This window comes from Stegostoma tigrinum, chromosome 7 (genome assembly GCF_030684315.1).
Source record: "Stegostoma tigrinum isolate sSteTig4 chromosome 7, sSteTig4.hap1, whole genome shotgun sequence".
NCBI classification, from domain to species: Eukaryota; Metazoa; Chordata; class Chondrichthyes; order Orectolobiformes; family Stegostomatidae; genus Stegostoma; species Stegostoma tigrinum.
Genome location: NC_081360.1, coordinates 63,513,767 through 63,538,149, shown reverse-complemented (window position 1 = coordinate 63,538,149; position 24,383 = coordinate 63,513,767). Strand labels below are relative to the sequence as shown.

The window sequence follows — 24,383 nt, the reverse complement described above, 5'->3', positions numbered from 1 at the left end:
GAACATTAGTCATATTGTTCACCCTCTTTCTCTCTCCACAGATGCTGCTTGTTTCTCTGTTAACACAGTGAGCAGCAGAAATGTTGACATTTTGGGTCAGGGCCCTTCTTCCCGACCCAAAACATGACCTTTCTGGCTCCTCTGATGCTGTCTGGCCTGCTGCGTTCCTCCAGCTCCACACTTACATCCAACTCCAGCATCTGCAGTTCTCACTATCTCTTGTTTCTCTGGTACTTGTTTTTTTTAAAAAAAACAAATAGATGAATGGACCATTTGGCCCACTGAATCCACAGTCAGTTCCACTCACTAGCTTATCCCTGTTGCCCTGCAAGTTTACTACTTCAAGTGCACTCTTTGAAATCATTAATCATCAGATTCCACTTTCCACCAAGGGAGCAAGTTCCAAGTTTCTTCCTACAATAAAGGTTAACCGTTAACCCTGTTACCTGTATTTTCTAAGCTGTCATACTTTGACTATAAAGTCAGCCATTCAACAAACCTCCCTACTAGTTAGAAAAATTTGCAACACAAACATTTTGATCCAAGGGGTAGGTGCATATGTCTAAATAAAGACACACACCTAGGAAATTCTGAGCAACTATCTTGGATTGCAACAATTGGTCATTTATTTCATGGATATAAAAATGCACCCAATTTCTCATCCATTTCCAAATATACCTACTAAGCCCTAAATCTCAACCAATGCTATTCAAAACTGAGCCAGGGAATCTTTTATCCTGGGGTTTGATGCTACGTTATGACAGGCTGGGTTCAAGATAGACTACTTAAAGTGAAACTAAAGTCAAGAAGTATTTTTATGCTTACACTTCAAATAACATTATTACAGCTCTACATGTCAATCTTAGATTGACCAAGTTCTGATGTCATAGTAGTTTTTCTAATGAAACTAAGCTCTTTTTGTGTTCCATGTGTTTTCTCATTCTTTCCAGTCCAGTGCAAACTATTCTGACCTTGTCCACACTGTGCTATTTGTACAATGATGTGCAGCTCTATGCTATGATCAAAAAGTTGTTCCAGGGTACTGAAGGTTTTGCACTTTAAGGTTTTTTTTTAAAAAAATAAAGTGGCAGATGCAAAGTATTTAAATAAAATGGAGTAAAGAGCAACACCTCTAGAAGCCTAAGAGATAATGGGAACTGCAGATGCTGGAGAATCCAAGATAATAGAATGTGAAGCTGGATGAACACAGCAGGCCAAGCAGCACCTCAGGAGCACAAAAGCTGACGTTTCAGGCCTAGACCCTTCATCAGAGGGGGTCTAGGCCCTCTCTGATGAAGGGTCTAGGCCCGAAACGTCAGCTTTTGTGCTCCTGAGATGCTGCTTGGCCTGCTGTGTTCATCCAGCTTCACATTCTATTACCTCTAGCAGCCTTCCTATTTTCAAGTTTGACCCTGACGCTCCAGTTGTTACATTAGCAGGTTAAGGTTAGCATCTAAGAAACATAAAAGCGTTGGCTTAATGAAAATATTGAAAAGTCAACTGATAGTAGAGAATAAAACCCAAAAAAACTGTGGATGCTGTAAATCAGGAACAAAGTTGCTGGAAAAGCTCAGCAAGTCTGTTTCCTCCTCCACAGATGCTGCCAGAGTTAATGTTTCGGGTCCGGTGACCCTTCCTCAGAACTCAGAGGAAGGGTCACCGGATCTGAAACATTAACTCTGTTTTTTCATCTACAGATGCTGCCGGACTTGTCGGTAGTAGAGAATTACAGTGTGGAAAAAAAAATTGCTAAAGCTTTTAGGCACGCATATATTAAAATAGTTCGCAAAAAATACTAAATCAAAAGAAAAAGCAATACTAATATAGCATGAAAAGAGACTACCAGTTGACCTAATTGACTTCATGGATATTGCCGAAAAGTGAACAGACTTTTGCTATATTTCACCGGCAGCTGCTGGTAATACTATATCCAAACAGCCTGCATGAAACTTGCAACCAGAATCCAGAATTAGATGCAATTTGACAACATCTATACGATGATCCTGAGGGTGCAAAGAATTATGCTAACAACAAAATGCATTTGTCTGTCAGGTTCACACTGCAACACACCTGTGTGTACTATAAGCTACTGATGTTGACACACAGGGTCCTGTTCCTTACACTCAACAAAACAGGTGACAGCTATTTGCTGGTTCATTCCTCAGGGCAATGGCCTCACTATTAACTATCATTAATTGCCACATCAAGAACAATGGCTCTATCAAATGGAGTCACTTGCCAGTCAATCATAGAATCCCTACAGTGTGGACACAGATCATTTGGCCCACCAAGTCCACGCCAGCCATCTGAAGAACAGTCCACCTAGAACCACTCCCCTAACCCTGTAGCCCTGCATTTCCCATGGCTAACCCAGCTAGCCTGCACATCCCTGATCACTATGGGCAATTTAGCGTGGCCAATCCACCTAACCTGCATGTCTTTGGACTGTAGGACAAAACAGGAGCACCCACAGAAAAACCATGCAGACATGGAAAGAATATGCAAACTCCACACAGGCAGTCACCCGAGGGTGGGGCTGCAGCGCTAAACACTAAGCCAAACTGCCCAAACCTGTACATTGCAAATTTTGGCTTTCCCCTAGAATTGGTCTTGTTGTGGATTGACCTGATGCAAGATAAATAGCTTTGACAAAATAGGTCATTTTTTTGCCAGAAAATACTAAAGCTGATCTGTGCTTCAATAATTATATTAATTTAGTTGACATTACACCTTTGAAAGAAAACACGCTCCCTTCTCAACACTGGGTGCCCTGCTAATTTGATTCAAGAGATGCATCTATGCATACACTCAATCCAGCTTCTAATACGAATTGATGAAAAATCAGCATGCAGGTTCAAACAAATGTCCTCCAATACATGGTAAACCTCAGTTTAAAAAAAGCTGGAAGATAATACAACGCATTGGTACTAAGATTTGCTGCTGTACATGATTTACAGTGAAATATGTTGCAATTAAGCCATCTGTGAAACACTTAGTTCAGCAGGAAAGTTTTACACTCTGTTCAAGAACTTTGAGCAGTTTCCCCCAAATAGCTAAAATTGGAAATTGTACTCCATGCTATGGGATTTCAGCTGAGGGAATCCAAGAAGGAAGAGGAGGATAAGAAACAGCCTTCAATGTTTAAAAAACACCAAGAACTGCAATGGTAAGTTTTGACTAGTGCAAATTATTTAGTAATATAACAATAATAACTGCATTGGTTGCTTTGACACCAAATTTTATTTTATGCTATTCCAACAAATTCAGGTTTATAATCCAAAACAAAAACAGAAACTGCTCGTGAGACTCAGCAGGTCTGGCAGCAACTGTGGGGAGAAAATGGGATTAAAGCTTTGGATCGGATTCATCAGAACAGAGTGCTGAAGAGTTGCTGATCCTTCAAAGAAAAAGTCATCTTCACGGAAACAAAAATCAAAGACCCATTTAACTTTAGTTTAGAAACCAAGGTTTGAAGTAGCATTCATCATACGTGCATTACTATATAGGTCTGCTGCATCTCTGATCTGTTCACTCATTGCTAAATTTGTACAGTAACATAGCTGACTGATAGTCATTAGCTCAGTAGTGCTGGACAATGGCCTATTTCATTGTTTCAGTGTAGCTCCTGTCCAAAAATCACTGTAGTCCATTTCTTCATCTTATGGAAATTTCTACTGCTCCTTGGATTGATCACTTCTGTCCTCTTTCTTTCTTGCCCTGCCAATGGCTCTTCTGTCCTGTCACCATTCCTCCCTTAACTTCCCTTAAGTATTACATCCTCTTAAATTTGCAACTTGATCTTTAATCACACCCCAAAGTTTCCTACACTTAGGTTGCCATTCTGTGATCAGCTCCCTTTTAGATAAGGCTACAGTTTCCTGTAACAAAATGTGAAGCTGGATGAACACAGCAGGCCAGGCAGCATCTCAGGACCACAAAAGCTGACGTTTCGGGCCTAGACCCTTCATTCTCTCTTGCATTCACCATGCAGCTCATCTTAGAACTCATCATCCATACTTCTCCTTTAGACTGACTTTACAGCACAACCACGAACAGCTGATTTTTTTCCTACATCTCACCAGCCCCATTCATTCCTCCTGGCTCTTGGAGTCTAAGTCACAAACACAGCACTGACCCAGACTCTCTGCATCTCTTTTCACTCCATATTATCTAGGAAGTTCCAGCAGGGATGGCCTAACTAAACTGGAACTAGGGAACATTAATGGTTATTTCAATTAAGGGATAACTGGTTAAGATCGTGCATAAGTGCATATTTAAGGATCAAGTCATCAGTAGGATTGAAGTTTTGTGATGTGCAAGTTGAAATAAAACTGACTAAAAAGCATAATTTGGATCCTGTCTAACCAACTTTGCAACTGGCGCTTAAAATTCCGGAATAACAGCCCATTTGTGAACAAAACCCCTTGAGTTTATTATGATGCTATGTATTTTTCCAAGGACTTGACACCACCTTTCTGATGTACTCATCTCATTTACAATCTTGTTCTCTAATACGGAGTTAAGTTTCTCATGAGAATATCTTCACTGCTTTCCTCCCTGCATTTCAGTACTGAGCAACATCTCATTCTCAGTGATTTCAATCATGATGATTTCCTGAGTTCACTGTTCTTTTGTCCTTCCCAAATGTCTCCTTCCATATATACTTCTCCAACCCAGATCCTGCTGTTTCTAATGAAACCATATTCTGGCAAATATTCCATTGCACTCACCACTTATCTGGGGGAAGTGCAGCTCCAGCAATGCTCAAGAAGCTTGACATCATCCAGAACAAAGCAGACTGCTTGATTTGCACCACATCCACAAGCATCCACTCCCTCCACCACAGCACTATCCACAAGAAACATTGCAGAAATTCAGCAGAAGATCTTCAGACAGCACTCTCAAACCCATGATCCCTTCCATCTATAAGGACAAGGGCAGCAGATCCACAGCAACACCACTTTCAGATTCCCCTCCAAGCCAATCAGCAAATTGACATGTAACTATATCACTGTTCCTTCATTGTACATGGGTCAAAATCTCTCCCTGATGGCATTGAGAGTCAAACCACAGCAGGGGGGCTGCACCAGTTCAAGAAAGCAGCTCACCACCACCTTTCTCAAGGGCATGTAGGAATAGGCAGTGATGGCCAGCTAGCAATGCCCACACCTCACAATGAATTTTCAAAGAGATCTGTGAAGGTAGCCAGGCAAATGGAAAGAGTTATTCAGAAGGCTTGTAGGCTCCTTGGATTTACAAAGGGAGTTGTAGAATGCAAAAGCATGGAAGTGATGCTACACCTCCACAAATCATTTGTCGGATCACATCTGGAGTATTGTATTCAGTTCTGGACACTTATTAAAATAAAGAAGGATGTTAAAGCCTGGGAAACAGTGCAAAGGAGGCATTGTAGATATAAGGAACAATTAGAAAAATTGGGCATAATCTCTTTAAAACAGAGAAGATTAAAATGTTCAATACAAACAATTTTGACAGGATAAAGCAGGATATTTTGTTTCTACCAGCTGATATGTCAGTAACTAAGGCTCACAATTTCAAAACTGTCAGCAAGAAAGCTAGGAATGAGATGGAGAAACTTCTTTACTCAGTTGTTAAGATTTGTATTGCACTGCTTGAGAGTGTGTGGTGGAGGCGGATTCCATATGAGGTTTCAAGAGAGCAGGTCATACGTTTGAAAGTGAAGAAGTTACGGGCTATAAACAGAGGCATGGAGAGTGGGACGAGCTGGGTGGCTCTTTTGGGAGCCAGTGCAGACACAATGGGTCAAATGGCTTCCTTCTATATTGTAAAATTGTGATTCTAAGAATAAGAGATAGCTTGAACAAAACATACAAGATCCTGAGAAGTCTTGACAGAGTGGATATGGAAAGGATGTTTATTCTTATAGGCCAATCTAGAACTAGGATCAAAAATAGAAATTACCGGAAAAAAACTTAGCAAGTCTGGCAGCATCTTTGGATACAATGCAGAGTTGACCTTTCAGGTCAAGTGGCTCTTCTTCAGAAGAGTTCCCTCATGTTGCCAAGTTGTATTCAACTCCTGAAACAATAAGGCTACGCTTTCTGTTATTCCTCTCCTGCAGTTCACTCAAACCTAAGGGAGCTGAGTTCTGAAGAAGAGTCACTGGGCCCAAAATGTTAACTCTGCTTTTTCTCCACAAATGCTGTCAGATCTGTTGACGTTTCCCCCCTCAACAATTTCTGTTTTTGTTTTCAATTTCCAGCATCCACAGATCCTTGGGACTTTTTTTAAAAAGAACTAAGAGTAAGGCATTTGATAAGGTTCCCCATGGTAGGTTCATTCAGAAGGTCAGGAGGAATGGGATACAGGGGAACTTAGCTGTCTGGATATAGAATTGGCTGGCCAACAGAAGACAGCGAGTGGTAGTAGAAGGAAAATATTCTGCCTGGAAGTCAGTGGTGAGTGGTGTTCCACAGGGCTCTGTCCTTGGGCCTCTACTGTTTGTAATTTTTATTAATGACTTGGATGAGGGGATTGAAGGATGGGTCAGAAAGTTTGCAGACGACACAAAGGTTGGAGGTGTCGTTGGCAGTATAGAGGGCTGTTGTAGGCTGCAGCGGGACATTGACAGGATGCAGAGATGGGCTAAGAGGTGGCAGATGGAGTTCAATCTGGATAAATGCGAGGTGATGCATTCTGGAAGGTCGAATTTGAAAGATGAGTACAGGATTAAGGATAGGATTCTTGGCAGTGTGGAGGAACAGAGGGATCTTGGTGTGCAGATACAAAGATCCCTTAAAATGGCCACCCAAGTGGACAGGGTTGTTAAGAAAGCATATGGTGTTTTGGCTTTCATTAACAGGGGGATTGAATTTAAGAGTCGTGAGATCTTGTTGCAGCTCTATAAAACTTTGGTTCGACCGCACTTGGAATACTGCGTCCAGTTCTGGTCGCCCTATTATAGGAAAGATGTGGATGCTTTGGAGAGGGTTCAGAGGAGGTTTACCAGGATGCTGCCTGGACTGGAGGGCTTATCTTATGAAGAGAGGTTGACTGAGCTCGGTCTCTTTTCATTGGAGAAAAGGAGGAGGAGAGGGGACCTAATTGAGGTATAGAAGATAATGAGAGGCATAGATAGAGTTGATAGCCAAAGACTATTTCCCAGGGCAGAAATGGCTAGCACAAGGGGTCATAGTTTTAAGCTGGTTGGAGGAAAGTATAGAGGGGATGTCAGAGGCGGGTTCTTTACACAGAGAGTTGTGAGAGCATGGAATGCGTTGCCAGCAGCAGTTGTGGAAGCAAGGTCATTGGGGTCATTTAAGAGACTGCTGGACATGCATATGGTCACAGAAATTTGAGGGTGCATACATGAGGATCAATGGTCGGCATAACATTGTGGGCTGAAGGGCCTGTTCTGTGCCGTACTGTTCTATGTTCTATGTTCTAAGAGTCATTGTTTAAAAACAAAGAACCAACCAATTTAAGATAACGATGAATCAAAATTTTTCTGACGGTGATGAGTACTTGGAATTCCATTTTCTTCAAAAAGGTAGTGAATTGTTTTAAGGCAGAGGAGATCACATTCTTGATAATCAAAACAGTGAATGATATCAGGTTAGGAAGGAGTAATCAGATCGGTAATGATCTAATTGAGTAGTGCAGTAGACGGTACAAAAGGACCAAATAGTCTTTTTAACATTCATGCATTAATGCGAGAATTACCCATCCTCGGCCTGGACAGAGCAGATGTTGGGAAGATGCTTCCATTGGTAGCAGAGGCGAGCACAGCCTTAGAGTAAAGGGAAGACCTTTTATAACAGAGATAAGGAGAAACTTCTTCAGCCAGAGACTAGTGAATCTATGGAATTCACTGCCACAGAAGGCTGTGGAGGCCAGGTCATTGAGTACATTTAAGACTGTGATAGACAGATTCTTGATTATCAGGGGATCAAGGGTTACAGGAAGAACTTACCAGCCATGCTTGAATGGCGGAGCAGACTCAATGGGCCGAATGGCCTAATTTCTGCTCCTATGTCTTATGGTCTTATCCCAATATACCCAGGAACTGAGTTGCTTGCTTGGCCACTTCAGAGAACAATTACGAAACAACCTAATTATTGCACATCTGGGTCACATCCAAACCAGATCAGGACGGCAGCCTTCCTTCCCTAAAAAGAACGTTAGTTAACCAAATGGGTTTATGACAATTGACAAGTTTATCTGGTCACTAATTAGACTAGTTTTAATTCCAGACTTTAGGGACTTCAAATTCACAAATCAGCCATGTAGGAATTTGAGCCCATATTGGAAATATTAACATGGATCTGATTATTAATCTAGTAATATCATTACTTACACTGCCATCTTCCACACCTAATTCACGTGCTGGTACAGTCTCACAGCAGACTATGATGGCGAGATGGCTGGAGCAAGGACATCATCCTAAAGAATTTATGGACAAAGTCCTGACGCTATGACAATAAGCCTCCCAGTGTTTTTCCTTAATGTTACATACGACTCCAGAGGGAGGGGTTCGCCGGGAACGTACAGTTTTAGTCGTAATCTGGTACACAAACGACAAATATCGCAAAGAATTTGCATACTTTTTCTTTTGTTGCCAGTTATCCTCCAAGAACGCCAAAATCAAACGTTGCTCACAACTTCTTCACTCGAAATACGATTCTAACAAAATTGCAATTATCATGACAGCAACGTGGAAGTTGAACAAAAAAATGCACACACCTAATCAGATCTGACGCGTCATATTCAACTGAGTATTTCCAGCAATTCAAAATCAAAATGTGTATGTACTTAAACATAAAACCTTTTTCTCACCGTTGCTCATCGAACTAAGCAAAAGGTGGCTTACTTGCTGGTTAAAGAATTTCGACAACTTTCAATGAATGAATATAAAAAAAATCTGAGTTTAGAAACAAACTGAAGATACTCGAATGGGCGACGCTAAAGATCCTCGAAAGAAATTGCAGCCCCCCCGCACAAACAAAACCCAGCAATCCAGTTAAAACATTGAGAGAGTGAGGATCTCGCCGGCTTCAAAATGCAGTGGGATCGAGAACGAAAGAGATCAGCTTCCATCACCTGTGGAGCCCCGCGCGCTACAATCCCGGGAGTCAGGGTCAGACATCAGCCAGCACTAGTTACCGCCAACCGGCCTGAACCAACACAACAACCGGGTCCGGGGAGCGGCTCGCCCTCTGCCAGCAGTGCCTTGCCCACCTTGCCCTGGCCCTCACGCTCTCAACACCAACTTCCGCCTCGTTGGAAACAGGTGTGTACACCCAGGTAAGGCGGGGCCGAAGCGCGCATGCGCCAGCCCGCCGCTCCAGGTGAGTTCGCTCGGGGCTCCCCCGGGGAGTTAAAGGGACCCGCAACCTCCCGCGTGCACAGGGAGAGCTGTCGCATCCGTCCCGCCGCGACCATGCAGCTGCAAGTCAATCAATCAACCAACCAACCCATCATTGCTCCCACCCTGCAGACTGCGGAACCTGAGAACCGTGTGTATTTTGGAAGGAACAAAGCGCAGCGCTGCTCCGGGAGCTGAGTGAAGCAGACTCCGGCTGTCGCTCATACAAAGGGAGCACGTGCGGGATCCAGCCAGCTCCCAGGGATGAAAATGCAAGGAACAGCACCTTACCTCGGCCCCGGCATCAGTCAATAGTCTCACACACACATTCTACGTTCATTCCAACCATCTCTGTAAAAGTTTACCATTTTCGTTGTAGGTCGTGGACTACGATTCTCGTGATCGAAACTGCATTCTTTCCCCTTGTGCATCATCAATTTCGAAAAGAAACAAACTGCATTCTCGCTCTGTGACCAAAAGTTAGTTTGTAAATCCAGCGGACTCGATGCGATGTTTCAAAAATATCTTGAACACCGAAATGTCATTCTTTTGCGTACAATTCCGCATTGTGATACATTGTCAATTGTGAGTTAGCCATACAAAAGAAGTACAAACAGTAGGCGAGAGGCGAGATTAAGCTCATAATTGAAAACGATAGTTCCGCTCCCCTGCTGTTGTCTTTTGGATCTGACCGCAACAACAAAATACAGGGTTACCTGGAGACAGCAGTTTCTACATGTCCAAACCAGGGCAAGGAATCATGCTATAACACGGTGTGAAGCTGGATGAACACAGCGAGCCAAGTAGCATCAGAGGAGCCGGAAAGCTTGACGTTTCGGGTCAGGACCCTTGTTCAGATATGGGGGAGAGGAAGGGGGTTCTGAAATAAATAGGGAGACAGGGGGAGGCGGATAGAAGATGGATAAAGGAGAAAATAGGGTGAAAGGAGACAGACAGGCCAAAGAGGCGAGGTTAGAGCCAGTAAAGGTGAGTTGGGGGTGGGATAGGTCAGTCCAGGGAGGACGGACAGGTAAGGGGGGCAGGAAAGAGGTTAGTGGGTAGGAGACTGGGTGGGGGTTGAGGTGGCAGGAAGGATTAGGGAGGCCAGGACTAACTGGGCTGGTTTTGGCATGTGGTTGGGGGAGGGGAGATTTTGAAGCTTGTGAAGTCCGCATTGATACCATTGGGCTGCAGGGTTCCCAAGCGAAATATGAGATGCTGTTCCTGCATCTTTCGGGTGGCATCATTGTGGCACTGCAGGAGGCCCAGGATGGACATGTCGTCCGAGTGGGGTGGGGGGAATTGAAATGGTTCACGACTGGGAGGTGTAGTTGTTGGTTGCGAACAGAGCGTAGGTGTTCCGCAAAACGGTCCCCAAGCCTCTGTTTGATTTCCCCGATGTGGAGGAGGCCACAATGGGAACAGCAGATACAGCATATAACCTCTCAGCCTCCAACGGTCCAAGGAAAATAGCCCCAACCTATTCAGCCTCTTCCTATAGCTGAAACCCTCCAACCTTGACAACATCCTTGCAAACCTTTTCTGAACCCTTTCAAGTTTCACAACATCCTTTGTCTTGTTCGGCTGATTCTCATAATAGTCTAATTTTATGATCACGTTTTCAGAAATAACATTTTATTTTGCCGTAAAGCTCTTTGCTTTCTTCATGCCTCAGATCAGTTGAATTGACTAAAAGCTTTTTTTCAGGAAAGATGACAGGAACATGCATCAGGTTCAGTTTCAAATAGCACTGAATTGTTATGGTGCAGAAGCCCATCATGTCTACTTTGGCTCTCTGAACGAGCAAAATGACATAATACTATTTTCCTGCCTGAAATAACTCACGGGAAGACCAGTATCCCATTACCAAGTCACCCTTTATTTACACACGAATAGTCCTTGACTTTAGTACTGCTCATACAGAGTCAGGCACCAGAGTGGTAGTATCTCTAACACTCACCCTCTTTATCTCAGCCAAGGCTCCCTGATTGGACCAGATTAACAACCCCAATTAGTGAAGTCATATTCTAAGAGCTCCAGCTGGATGACTGGGTTACTATCTTTCCCCCATAACCCAGAATATTTTTTGTATTTAAATTGTTATCTAATTTCCTCTTGAATGCCTCACTTTAATCTGATTCTACCACATCTCCTGGCTTTCCATTGAGCTTAACAACATGAGAAAAAATGTTTTTATACTCAACTCATTTTATTTGCAAACACTTTAAAATCATGCCCTCCAGTTTTCAATGCTTTTCAGAATGGGAACTGTTTCTCCCTATCTGACCAAGCCTTTCATGATTTTCAAGACTTCTATCAAATTTCCTGAGTTCCTCCTTTATAAGGAACACAATCCTAACTTCTTATTTAAATTTTCCTCACAACTGAATTGTCTAATCCCTGGAAACATTCTCTTAACCTTTTCTGAACTGTCTCCAACGGATTCATATCCTCCCTATAGTGTGCCACCCAGAACTGTTTGCAATGTTCCAGGTGAGATCTTCTTGAGCAAGTCCAGCATAACTTCCTTACTCTATGATCCTGTTAATGAAGCCTAGGATGTTGTGTGTTTTATTAGTTGCTCTCTCTACTTCTCCTGCATCTTTAAGTGATCCGTGCACAAATAGAGCCTGGTTTCACTGCTTCTGCACGCTCTTTAGGGTAGTGTCATTTGCTTTATATTATATCTCCATGGTCTGTCTACCAAAATATGTCACCTCCCAGTTCTTTGGATAAAACATCATTGACTAGCTATATGCAAGTTCTGTGAATGTGCCAATTTCCATTTGTAGTTTTACATTGGCAGCCTCACAACTTACAGTGCTTCCAAGTTTTGTATCACCCTCAAACGTGGAAATCATCCCCTGCAAGCCAAGAACTATATAAATATATATCAGGAAAAGTGAAGATCCCCAATCCAATCCCTGAAAAATTCCTACTCAAACCTTCCTCATTACTCCTGCCCTCCATTTCCTAACCTTCAATCAATTTTGTATCCATGTTATTACTGTCCCATTTATTCCATAGCCAAAATCATTCACACAAATCTGTTGTATGACATTGTCTTCAATACCTTTCTGGAAGTCCACGTATACTGCATCAACAATATTGCCTTCATCAACTCTTTCTGTGGCCATTTCAAAAAAAACTCCAGCAACGTAGTTAAACATGATTTTTCCCTGAAAGCCCTTGCTGGTTCTTCGTAACTAACCCACAATATTTCAAATGATTATTCTCTCCTATAGAATTGTTTCAACAAACACTGAAGTTAAACTGATTGGTCTGTAATTGCTGGGCTTATCAATTTTCTTGAACAAGGGGGTTACATTTACATTTCTTCTGTCCTCTGGCAATCTCCCCCAAGACTAGGGAAGATTGAAAAATTATTACAGTGCCTCTGCAATTTTCACCCTCACTTCCTTCAATATCCTTGAATGCATCTTATCTTATCGATTTTAACTGCTGAACATGCTGAATATCTCCTCGTTATCAATTTTAAACTTTTTGGGTGATTGAGTTTTTGTCTGCTGTGTTCATCCAGCTCCACACTTTGTTATCTTGAATTCTCCAGCATCTGCAGTTTCCATTATCACAGTTTACACATGGAGGCAGGTGACATGACAAAGGTGTTAAATGAATTCTTTGCATTACTGTTTACATACGTGGCAGATACGTGGCCAAGCAGCATCTCAGGAGCACAAAAGCTGACATTTTGGGCCTAGACCCTTCATCAGAGAGGGGGATGGGGAGAGGGAACTGGGAGGGGGAGTTGAATTGGTTCGCGACTGGGAGGTGCAGTTGTTTGTTGCGAACCGAGTGGAGGTGTTCTGCAAAGCAGTCCCCAAGCTTCCGCATGGTTTCCCCAATGTAGAGGTAGCTGTGGGAGTCAGTGGGCTTGAAATGGACATCAGTTTCTAGCTGGTTGGAACAGTCCCTCTTCTGCACCTACACAGGCCCCAAACCCCACCTCTTCATCCGTTACATTGATGACTGTATTGGCTCCGCCTCTTGCTCCCCAGAGGAGCTCGAACAGTTCATCCACTTTACCAACACCTTCCACCCCAACCTCAAGTTCACCTGGGCCATCTCCAACACATCCCTCACCTTCCTGGACCTCTCAGTCTCCATCTCAGGCAACCAGCTAGAAACTGATGTCCATTTCAAGCCCACTGACTCCACAGCTACCTAGAATATATCTCCGCCCACCCACCCTCCTGCAAAAATTCCATCCCCTATTCCGAATTCCTCTGCCACCGCCACATCTGCTCCCAGGATGAGGCATTCCACTCCCGCACATCCCAGATGTCCACATTCTTCAAGGACCGCAACTTTCCCCCCGTAGTGGTCGAGAACGCCCTTGACCGCGTCTCCCGCAACACATCTCTCCCACCCCGCCCCCACCACAACTGCCCCCAGAGGATCCCCCTCATTCTCACATTCCACCCCACCAACCCCCGGATACAACGTATCATCCTCCGACACTTCCGCCACCTACAATCCGACCCCACCACCCAAGACATTTTTCCATCCCCACCCTTGTCTGCCTTCCGGAGAGACCACTCTCTCCGCGATTCCCTTGTCCGCTCCACACTCCCCTCCAACCCCACCACACCCAGCATGTTCCCCTGCAACCGCAGGAAGTGCTACACTTGCCCCCACACCTCCTCCCTCACCCCCATCCCAGGCCCCAAGATGACCTTCCATATCAAGCAGATGTTCACCTGCACATCTGCCAATGTGGTATATTGTATCTATTGCACCCGGTGTGGCTTCCTCTACATTGGGGAAACCAAGCGGAAGCTCAGGGACCGCTTTGCAGAACACCTCCACTCGGTTCGCAACAAACAACTGCACCTCCCAGTCATGAACCATTTCAACTCCCCCTCCCATTCCTCAGACGACATGTCCATCATGGGCCTCCGGCAGTGCCACAATGATGCCACCCGAAGGTTGCAGGAACAGCAACTCATATTCTGCTTGGGAACCCTGCAGCCCAATGGTATCAATGTAGACTTCACAAGCTTCAAAATCTCCCCTTTCCCCACTGCATCCCAAAACCAGCCCAGCTCGTCCCCTCCCCCCACTGCATCCCAAAACCAGCCCAGCCTATCTCTGCTTCTTCCTCTCACCCATCCCTTCCTCCCACCCCAAGCCACACTGCCATTTCCTACCTACCACCTCATCCCGCATCCTTGACCTGTCCATCTTCCCTACTGACCTATCCCCTCCCTACCTCCCCACCTATACTCTCCTCTCTACCTATCTTCTTTTGTCTCCATCTTCGGTCCGCCTCCCCCTCTCTCCCTATTTATTCCAGTTCCCTCTCCCCAACCCCCTCTCTGAAGAAGGGTCTCGGCCTGAAATGTCAGCTTTTGTGCTCCTGAGATGCTGCTTGGCCTGCTGTGTTCATCCAGCTCCACACTTTGTTATCTATGTGTAAACTATCTTTTTGGTTCATAGTCAGGCCTACTCTTCATTTTGCCAATGTTTTACTGTTTGTGTGGCTATACAAGATTTTAAGATTTCTATTTGCAATAGCTACCAGTCTTTCTTCATAATCCCACTTTGGAACTCATTTTTGCAATTTCATCTGCCCTGTTGAACCTTATCTGCTCAGTGTTGTTCTCAGTTGTATTTCCTGCCTGATACCTGTCATAAATGCAATTTCTTTTCTTTAGCTAAACAGTCATCTCTTTTTTCACCCAGGCAACTCGAGCTTTCTTTGTTCTACCTTTCTCTTTTGAAGGAATATATCTCAACTGAGCCTGAACCGTCTATTCTTTGAAGGTTGTTCAGCTGGATTTTGCAGCCAGTCTTCAATTCCAGTCTATGTCTTACAGCAATACTCCTATCCCAAGATGTCATTCTACACCAGTTCATTATTCTTACTCTGGACTGTTCTTTGTTCTTTTACACCCTCATCCTAAACCTTCTGATGCAATGACCACTGTCCCATAAATGCTCTTCCACTGACACTTTGCTGTACTTGGTCTACTTCATTTCCAAGAACCAGGTCTAGTAGTGCCTCCCTTTGTCTTGGACTGGAAATAATTACAACATTGTCAATCTGCATCTGTAATTCACCAATCTTATTGACTAAACTCACAAACAAGCAGCGAATCATTGAATTAGACTTCATTTCTTCCTTCCTTTGATTCCACCAGTAATTTACTTTTCTCTATTTTCATGCACTGGGGTGTTGCTCTCTAACACGTTCTTATATTTGCCACACCCTGCCAAGTTGGTTTAAAGCCCCCTTAACATCAACATCAACAGGAAACTGCCACACAAGAAACTCAGTGCCGGTTCTATTCAGGTGCAACTTGACCATCTTGAATAGGTGCCATCACTTCTAGACACAAGACCTAGCATCTCAGAAATTTAACGCTCTCCTGCACCATCTTTACAGCCACACATTCACCTATCTTACCTCCAATTTCTGTACTCACTTACAAGTAGATCCAGGAGTAATCTGGGAGATGACTACTTTTGAAGTTTTGTGTGCTAATTTTCTACGAGGCTGTCTAAATGCTGACTGCAGGACTACATCCTCTTCCTACCTATGCTATTGAGACCAATGTGGCCCCTGCCTGTTTGCCATCATCCCAGAAGGGAGGCGACATGCTAACCTGGGGTCATGTCTACAGCCATGCACATATCTGTTTCCCTAAGTGATGATTATGTTGTCACTGTTGCACTCCTCTAAGGAATCATCATCTCATTGGTATCCAGAATGGAAAACCAATTAATTAGTTAATGGTACCACAAAGTACACCTGCACTACCTGCCTGGCCCTCTTAAAATGCAAGGCAGTCACTTATTCTCCACCTGCATGTTTGCTTCTCCGCTGTGGTGTGACCACCTCTCTGAACAAGCTATCCATGTCATTCTCACCCTTGCAACAGCATTACAGTGACTTTGCTGCTTGAGATCTAAAACTTGTTGCTCAAACCTCTGTAGGCTATGACACTTTCAGCACTTGTGCTTGTCTAGGTCACATGAAGCATATACAAATCGCCACATGCCAAAGGGCTATGAGCTAGGTTGTTTAAAAAAAATATGCTTTTCAGAATTTACCAACTTTGAAACACCGTCCCTAATGGCGTAGAGAAGCACCTCCTCCACACTTTTATGGCACTCAGTTACTCAGCAAGTTTACTTTCTTGCAAAGAACTTAAAGCTTCCCTCTCCCCCATGCACTAAACTCTTTGAGTCAAGTTCCCCAAGTACTTGTTTGATCTTTATCTCGCTGGCATTGTTTGACTTTATTGGAAATGCAAATTAAAAACTCTCTCTTAAAAAACAGACCTTGATGAGTCACCTAATTGAAATGCTGAACGAAAATAATAGTAATTCAACTCAATGTAATATTCTGAACCACTGGAAGTGAGTTTATAAAAAAAATTGGCAGGTGGAGTATACTGTGGAAAGATGGAACTAACCCAGCTTGACAGGAAGAATAGAAAAATGTACGTTATTTTACTCTGCAATACAGAGAGATCTTTGTGCTGGTACGTGAATCATGTAAAGTTAATAAAAATATAGCAAGTTATTATTAGAAAGATAAATGGAATTCCAATCATTGCAAGGTAAATGGAAGAGAATCAAAAAATTCCTACAATATGGAAGCAGGCTAATTAGACCATCGAGTCCGCACCGACCCTTCAAAGAGCATCCCACTCAGGCCTATGCCCCTACCATATAACCTATTTCCTATAGCCTGTACATCCCTAGACACTGCAGGCAGCTTGGCATGGCCAATCCACCTAATCTGCAAGTGTTTGGTCTGTGAGAAGAAACAGGAGCATCTGGAGAAAACCCAGGGAAGAATATTCAAATTCCACACAGACAGACCCAACGTTGGAATCAAATCCAGGTCACTGGGACTGTGAGGCAGTAGTGCTAGCCACCATGCCGCTTGTTATTAAGGTTCAGAAAATTTGCCACAGTGGCATAAGACATTGGTGAGACTAATCTGGAGCGCTGCGTGCAGTTTTCATCTCTTTACTTGAGGAAAATGGTATGATGTATAATCAGAAGCATTTCAGAAAAGATTCACTCAGTTAATTTTTGGGATGAAGGAGTTTTTTTGTGAGGAAAGGTTGCAATGTATCCGTAGGAGTTTTGAAAAGTAAGAATTGATCCTGCTGTAGAGAGCATGTTTCCCCTTTTGGGAGAAACTACAACTATGGAACACAGATTAAAAGTAAATGCTGAATCACTGTTGTCAAAATTGAGGTTTTTTCATCTCAAATGATTGTTGGACTGTGGAATTCAGTTCCACAGAAAGCTGTGAAGCAGTGTCATTGATTATTTTTAAGGCTGAGTAAGATAATTAATTGATAGGGGAGTCAAAGTGGGTAAGAGGTTGACAGGAAAGTGGAGTATAATAATATTTAGTAAGCTCTATGAGGTTGGCATATATTCAGATATGATAAAAAGTAGGATCAAGCATAATGTCTAGATATTATGAGGAATGTTGTCTGTCAATTGCCACTTCTGGGAAGCATTTGCAAATTGAATTATAGGATGAATAAGGAGCAAGTTGGTGTCAGTGATATTGCACTTTATTAATAGGTGTTTGAGATAAAAATAGGATAATGAAAAATAACTGTGTTAAATATTAACCAAGCAGGATCTTGGAAGATGGCTACTAATAAACAATATTTATCTAAATTAAACTTGAAGAGGGAGGAGTTTGAATTATAGATAAGCAAAATGCCTGCTGACACCAACAGTACAATGAAACGTTCCAACTGTGTATATCAGCAAATGCAGCATTTATAGTATTTGATTCTTTTACTTCATTGTTTAACTTGTTGACACTGCTCTGCCACAGTCATACATCTTCAACAAGTTTTGTTTTTCTTATATCTAAATGTTTTGGGGTTTTTTTTCCCTTATTTACAGTTATTGTTTTTTTTAGTTCCACTGGATTATTATTCTGCTTAGGTTGTATTGAAAAAAGTACAATTAAACAAAAACCAAACACTTTAAATAAAAAAAAGCAAAAACAAAAACCAAATACTATTAAAAGTCTAAGTTTCTGTCTTCACTTATACAACCCAGTCTGCTGAGTGTTTCCAGCATTTTATGCTTTAAAAACTAAAACTCTTAGCTAACTATGTAGAACTATCAAATATGTGTACCTGAATAGCACATGTATATAAAAGATGAGTTGGAGAATAATGTATCAACAGGAATTATTGCTGAAAACATTACAAAAACAGATTAATTTCAAAAACGAAATGAATTCAATATTGAAGGATTTAGACTATTCCAGAATGAGAAAATTCAAGACAGTGAGAACAGGTTCATGTAGGGAAATTGCACAATTTAAAAAATGAAAATGATGGCCCTCCACATCAACTCATCTGCGGTTCAAACTCTAATCCACTCCTCTATTGATGCTAACTTTATTATTCCAATGACCTCCTTATTGGTCTCCCTCATTCTTCCCTCCATAAATTTGTAATCATCCAGAACTCTGCCAGTTGTGCTGTTTACTCACAATAAGTCCCATTCATCCATTATCCGGGCTCACTGAGTATTCCTCTTGTTACTCAATACTCCAAGGTATTTACATATCCTGTTTGCATTATTTTGGACTCCCCAAAATGCTCTATCATTAATGCCCATGTTTTCAGCCACCACGGTCACAAGCTACAGACCTCCCTCCCGATAGCCTCCACCTCTCCATCTTTCTTTCTGGGAACAGAGCAGGAGGAATCTGAAATGGATCATTGTGAAGCTTTAACAGAACCAGGTACAATGACTTGTTGGGCAATTTGAATGATACTTTTGGAGATGGTTTAACCTAACTTGGCAGTGTTGTGAGAACAAGGAGGCAGTGCGAGGCAGGATTACTAATGTACAAAGAATACTGAAATAGTACTCAGGCAGGAAGTTGTACTTGGTTGGCTCAGCATTATAATGAAAGTAATAAATTCTACATAAGGATTATATTTCATCCATGTAAATTCATGGGGTGAAGAAATAAGAATGATGAGTTGCATACATTGATCGCTATTGTGAAAATATGATAATAGGCATGGGACTCGAAGAAAGTCCAAACTTGGTACTAAATATTCTTGGATACAAGATGGTTAGGAAAGATAAAGACACAAAAAGAGAATGGGTTGCAATATTCATGACAGAGTATTTGTGTTGGACAAAGAGGAATCCTTAGAGGGGTGGAGGACTGAATCCATTTGGTTAGAACTAGGAAATGGTAAACAGTTTTGAAAGCACTAGAATAAATCACTGAAGGGGGTAGGATGACCCAAGAGTGTGGTTAACAAAGCGTACAACATCCTGAATTTTAACAATAGGGACGTGGAGTACATAAGCAATAAAATTGTTTAACTAATGCATAAAACTGGTTCAGCTTCAACTGGAGTATTGCAGCCAGCAAGTTTAGTGCCTTCACTTTAGGAAGGATATGAAGGCCTTAGACAGGAAGCAGGAAAGAATCATGAGTGTAGTTCCAGGGATGAGAAACTTTAAATTACATTGAAAGATTGTAAAAGTTGAAAATATATTGCCTGGAGAAGAAAAGGTTGAGTGGAGATCTCATTGAGGTGTGAAATAAACTTGAGGGGTTTTGACAGATTAGGTGAGGAGAACTTATGCCCATTCGTGATATGATCAAAAAGTAGGGAAGTGGCAAACGAATTATGGTGACATAAAGAAAATTGTTTATTCATCTGGCAAATGTTTAAGATCTGGAATGCAATGCCTGCATGTGTGGTAGAAGTAGGGTAATTTGATACTTCCAAAAGAGAATGGGAATAAAAAATAAAAAATAAAAACTTTTAAAAATCTTGCAAGGTGTAGGGAAAAGGCAGGGGAATATACGTGGCAAATTTGGTTACAATAGTTGGTCCCTCTAGCCGGTAAGTAATATTGAATAGTTGAGGCCCAAGAACTGATACTTGTGGCACTCTACAAGTTGTAGTTTCCAACCTGAAAAAATTGTTTATCTAATCTTTGTTTCCTGTGAGTTAGACAATCATTTATCAATGTTAAACTATCACATCCAATACGATAAGTCTCATCTTCTGTGGTAGACTGTTATGTAGTGTTTTCTTGAATGCCTTTTGATATCCAAATATGCTACATTTGCAGCCATAAGATGTAAGGGCTTTAGAACCCTGGAACAGTATTGCAATGAGGCTCCTCACTGAGCATGAGCAACACAGTGCACACAGAATTAGAAAAATAGTGAGAAAATGAAGCAGTTAGAAACACATGCAGAGTCACATGTAGAGTGAAATAATTCTTATTAGGCAATAGAGTTTATAGAATAGTCTTTCAAAAATGTAATATTAAGACAAGAGTCTGGTGTATCTCTGATTACCATATATTTTAGTATTTATTATTAATGTATAAAACAAAAAGTTATAAAGAAGATAGTTCTTGACCTTGCCTAAATCTTGAACACAAACTCTTGAATATGGGCATAAAACCATACAGCAAAATACACTCTACTTGTTATACACTGAAAATAAAATTAAATAAATTTATCAAGCATGATTTTCACATCACAACACCATGTTGATACTGCCTGGTTGTATGATGATTTTCCAAGTGCCTTACTGCTTTTATGAAGGTTTCTTGCATTTTCTGAATGTTATACCAGCAGTTCCTGGTTCTGCCTAGCGTTTTTTTGTGTAGTTGTCCCATTTAATATTTTGTAATTCTTCAGGACCTCGATCGAATCAATGGAATTTTGCAAGTTTATGACCAAAACATCTACTATCAATGCAGTCATTTTTTTTAAGGCTCTGACGACTTACCAGCCTTTGATTCCATTATTTTGCCTACTAACTTCTTTCTCTAGTGATGATGATTGTTTTAAGTTGTTACTGGCTTTTCTACCATTTTTAAGATGCTCTTTGTGCCTTTTTAAAAAAAACCCTTTTCAAAGGTTCTGACATTTGCCCCATTTCCCATTATTATTTTAGCAGCCTCACCTTCTATAGGGCAGGTGCTAACCAGCCTTTTTACAGACCACTCTTCCATTTTATATACTTGTAGAAACTTTTACTGTACTATTTTTCATATTTCTTGCAAGTTTTTTTTCTTATATTTCAATTTCTTTCTAATTGTTTACTTCTAATCATGTTTTACTGGTTTCTAAAATATTCCTGTCTTCTGGGCTATTACAAATCTTTGCAGAATTGTTGATAGCTTATTTAAATTTGTTACAATCCCAAACTTCCTTAGTTAGCCAAAGATGGTTTAGCCTTCTTATGAAATTTTCCTTTCTCGAGGGAATATATATTAGTTGAGAGTCGGGAAATGCCTCCATAAATGTCTGCCACTGCATCTCTACCTTATTTTCCCAGCCCATTTCAAACAAATTTGTCTTCATGCCGTTACGAAAATTATTATTAAATATTCCATTGAGGAATTAAATTTCAGAGTTATGGAAACATTGATCAATTTCAATTTCTCTTAATTTACCAAGATAGGTTTACAAAAAGCAATCAAAAGGATCTTTTACATTGAAACCTATTTATAAAATCCTGGAAATTGCGTCTTCAGATATTTTCCTGGACTCACTTCTCAAATATCACCTGTTTGAGTTATATGGCTATTTGATTGGATAGGGACTGGTTTAGAAAATTTCTTGTTTATGTGTGAGCTTCAGTTGGAGGACAAATAATCTGTGAGGAATGGCCCCCAGTCTATCTCGCTTTCTTCTGAAAAGAACTCTCTTGTTGAGTACATGTGAATCCTGTTTGCACTTCTAAATGATTAATTTTAGGAATGTTTTGATATTGTCTTTCCTGAGCAAACTATGTTTTTAAAGACTCCAGAGACTACTATGTATAATAACCGAAAAATGAAAAAAAAACCTGTGGATGCTGTGATTCAGAAACAAAAACAGAAATTATCGTTAAAAATCAGCAGGTCTGGCAGCATCTGTGGAGAGTCAGTTCTGAAGAAGACTCACTGGACCCAAAATGTTAACTCTGATTTTTCCCCACTGATGCTGCTAGACCGGCTGAGCTTTGCCAGGAATTTCTGTTTTTGATTATGTATAATAAGTGCTTGACGCACGTGCCAGAATATAACAGTAAAAACATCCTTTTTTGATACTAAACCAATGATTGTAGTTTTTAAGAAATCTGCTTGATAGCTCTTACTTAAAGCCTATTATGGGATATTTAACTTGCAACTCAGTAACTGGAAAATCTCTTTTAACACTATATTGTGACCCTTGAAGGAGTAGAACTAGAGCAACAGTGCTCTCCTCAAAAACAAACACAAAGAATGCTACAGAAACTCAGCAGGTCTTGCAATATCTGTGGAAAAAGAAATAGACTTACAAAACAAGAGTAATACTGGGCTTGCAACGTTAATTTCTTTTCACTCTTCACATATTTTCCAGCATTCTCTATGTTTATTTCAGAATACAGCATCCACAGAGTTTTGCATTTGTTTGAGCGCACTCCCCCACCCTCAGTCATACCAATACCCTTGTGATTGATTTTATTTAAGTTTGATATATTAGTTCCAGATTCATATATCTCACCCTCAAATTGAATATGAAATGTCTTTATTTTACATTCACTCTCACGTAGAGGATCATTTTTTGTGAGGTCATTAATTAATCCTGTCACATTACTGTGTCTAAAATATCCTCTTTCATTCCAGTTCATATTTATCAAACAAACTATCACAAATATACACCATCTACTCATCTTCCAGTCCATTTTTACCCAATTTATGGGATGACTTATAAATTATTCCCACTCATGACATCTTACCTCCACCCAAACTAATTCCTCAGGTTGATCCTCCCAAGTAAAATGATCCAACATCATTTCTCATTACTGTGTCATTTCATTCTTTAACAGAATCACCCTAATTCCTTGGCTTTTCTTCTTACTCTTCCAAAACGCAAAATGCCTAGTCCTAGTCTTAGGCACTTTATAAATATATTTTAATATTAGCCCCAAATGTGAATGGAAAGTTCATTCAAATTTTATGTCACTTAACGTCCAGATCCTTGTTTGGCTGCATAAATACTATACAAGGAAAATATCCTGTTCTTCATCCTAACTGTGTCATCCTATTGTTTGAAAAATGCTGAGAATCCTTGCAGGTTAAAATTTTCCAACACCCGTTAATATTTCAGAATTGCCTGCAATGTTAGACATCTAAGGAATACTCATTCAATGTAAACAACCTGTTTTCTCAAATGGATTTGTTTTTTGCTTCTAATATAAATTACCATGAGCGGTAAGTATAAAACATGTTAATAACAACCTTGTTTGGGGACAGTTTGATAACGTAAGACAAAGCCACACAAAATTAATTTTAAAAACACTCCATTTAAAAGCAATTAAGGAAATCTCATGGATATAAGATACATGGGAAACCACGGCTGGATTCTCCCACCCTGGAGAAGGCACTCATTCTTTGGGATTTTCAAAGGTGTTGCCAGGCATGGACTCAAGGATTCAGTGGGTCTTCAGCTGTGGTGGTATCAATGCCTGGAGTGGGGACTCCTGGGTGTGCTGGCAGCTTGCTGCGGTGGAGATGGTGCCCAGAGTGAGGACTCATGGCTGCAATATGCCTGAAGTGCGGTTGTCATTGCAGTACCCAGAGCGGGCACTCCTGGAGGCCTGGGACACCGTGCAGAAGCCCCAGAGCTGTGTTTAAAGACTCTTTGTGCTGAAGATGAACTCTATGTAAATTCATTTAATTCCTTTTGTAACTCAAAATTGTGCTGGATTCTGGCAACAAAACAATTTTCACTGCATCTTTCAAGATATGATAAATAATTTATCTTTGTCCAGTTGAAGGTGAGTGATTCAATCATCCTGCAACATGTAGCCCTAGTTGATCTGGACACTGTGCTTGGTGTTGATTCTCCATATGAAATGCCATGCCACTGCATATGTAATATCTCAGATCTTTCAGTTTCCATATAGTTAGAGAGCAGACATATCCAGACGATGCAGTATAGGATGCCTCAGTAGTACCAACATAATTTTGTGGGAATTGTCCAGGATGTTTGAAC

General features: G+C 41.3%; 1 protein-coding gene across 9 annotated transcripts in view; it reads right to left on the bottom strand.

The window, feature by feature from the left end:
- galnt3 (UDP-N-acetyl-alpha-D-galactosamine:polypeptide N-acetylgalactosaminyltransferase 3 (GalNAc-T3)) overlaps positions 1-24,383 on the bottom strand; it is an 81,432-nt gene that overhangs the window by 44,185 nt on the left and 12,864 nt on the right. Inside the window, exons 1-3 of one of the 9 annotated variants that reach the window (XM_048535375.2) lie at positions 9,082-9,270; positions 8,339-8,545; positions 7,955-8,150 (exon numbers count right to left, since the gene is read on the bottom strand). The exons of 1 other annotated variant lie outside the window; for it this stretch is intronic. The gene's annotated coding sequence lies outside the window, so the exon portion shown is untranslated. Of the gene's footprint in view, positions 1-7,954; positions 8,151-8,338; positions 8,546-8,817; positions 9,057-9,081; positions 9,294-9,711; positions 9,954-24,383 lie in introns of those variants that run through there. 7 more of the 9 variants (XM_048535376.2, XM_048535374.2, XM_048535381.2 and 4 more) reach the window with 7 other exon arrangements.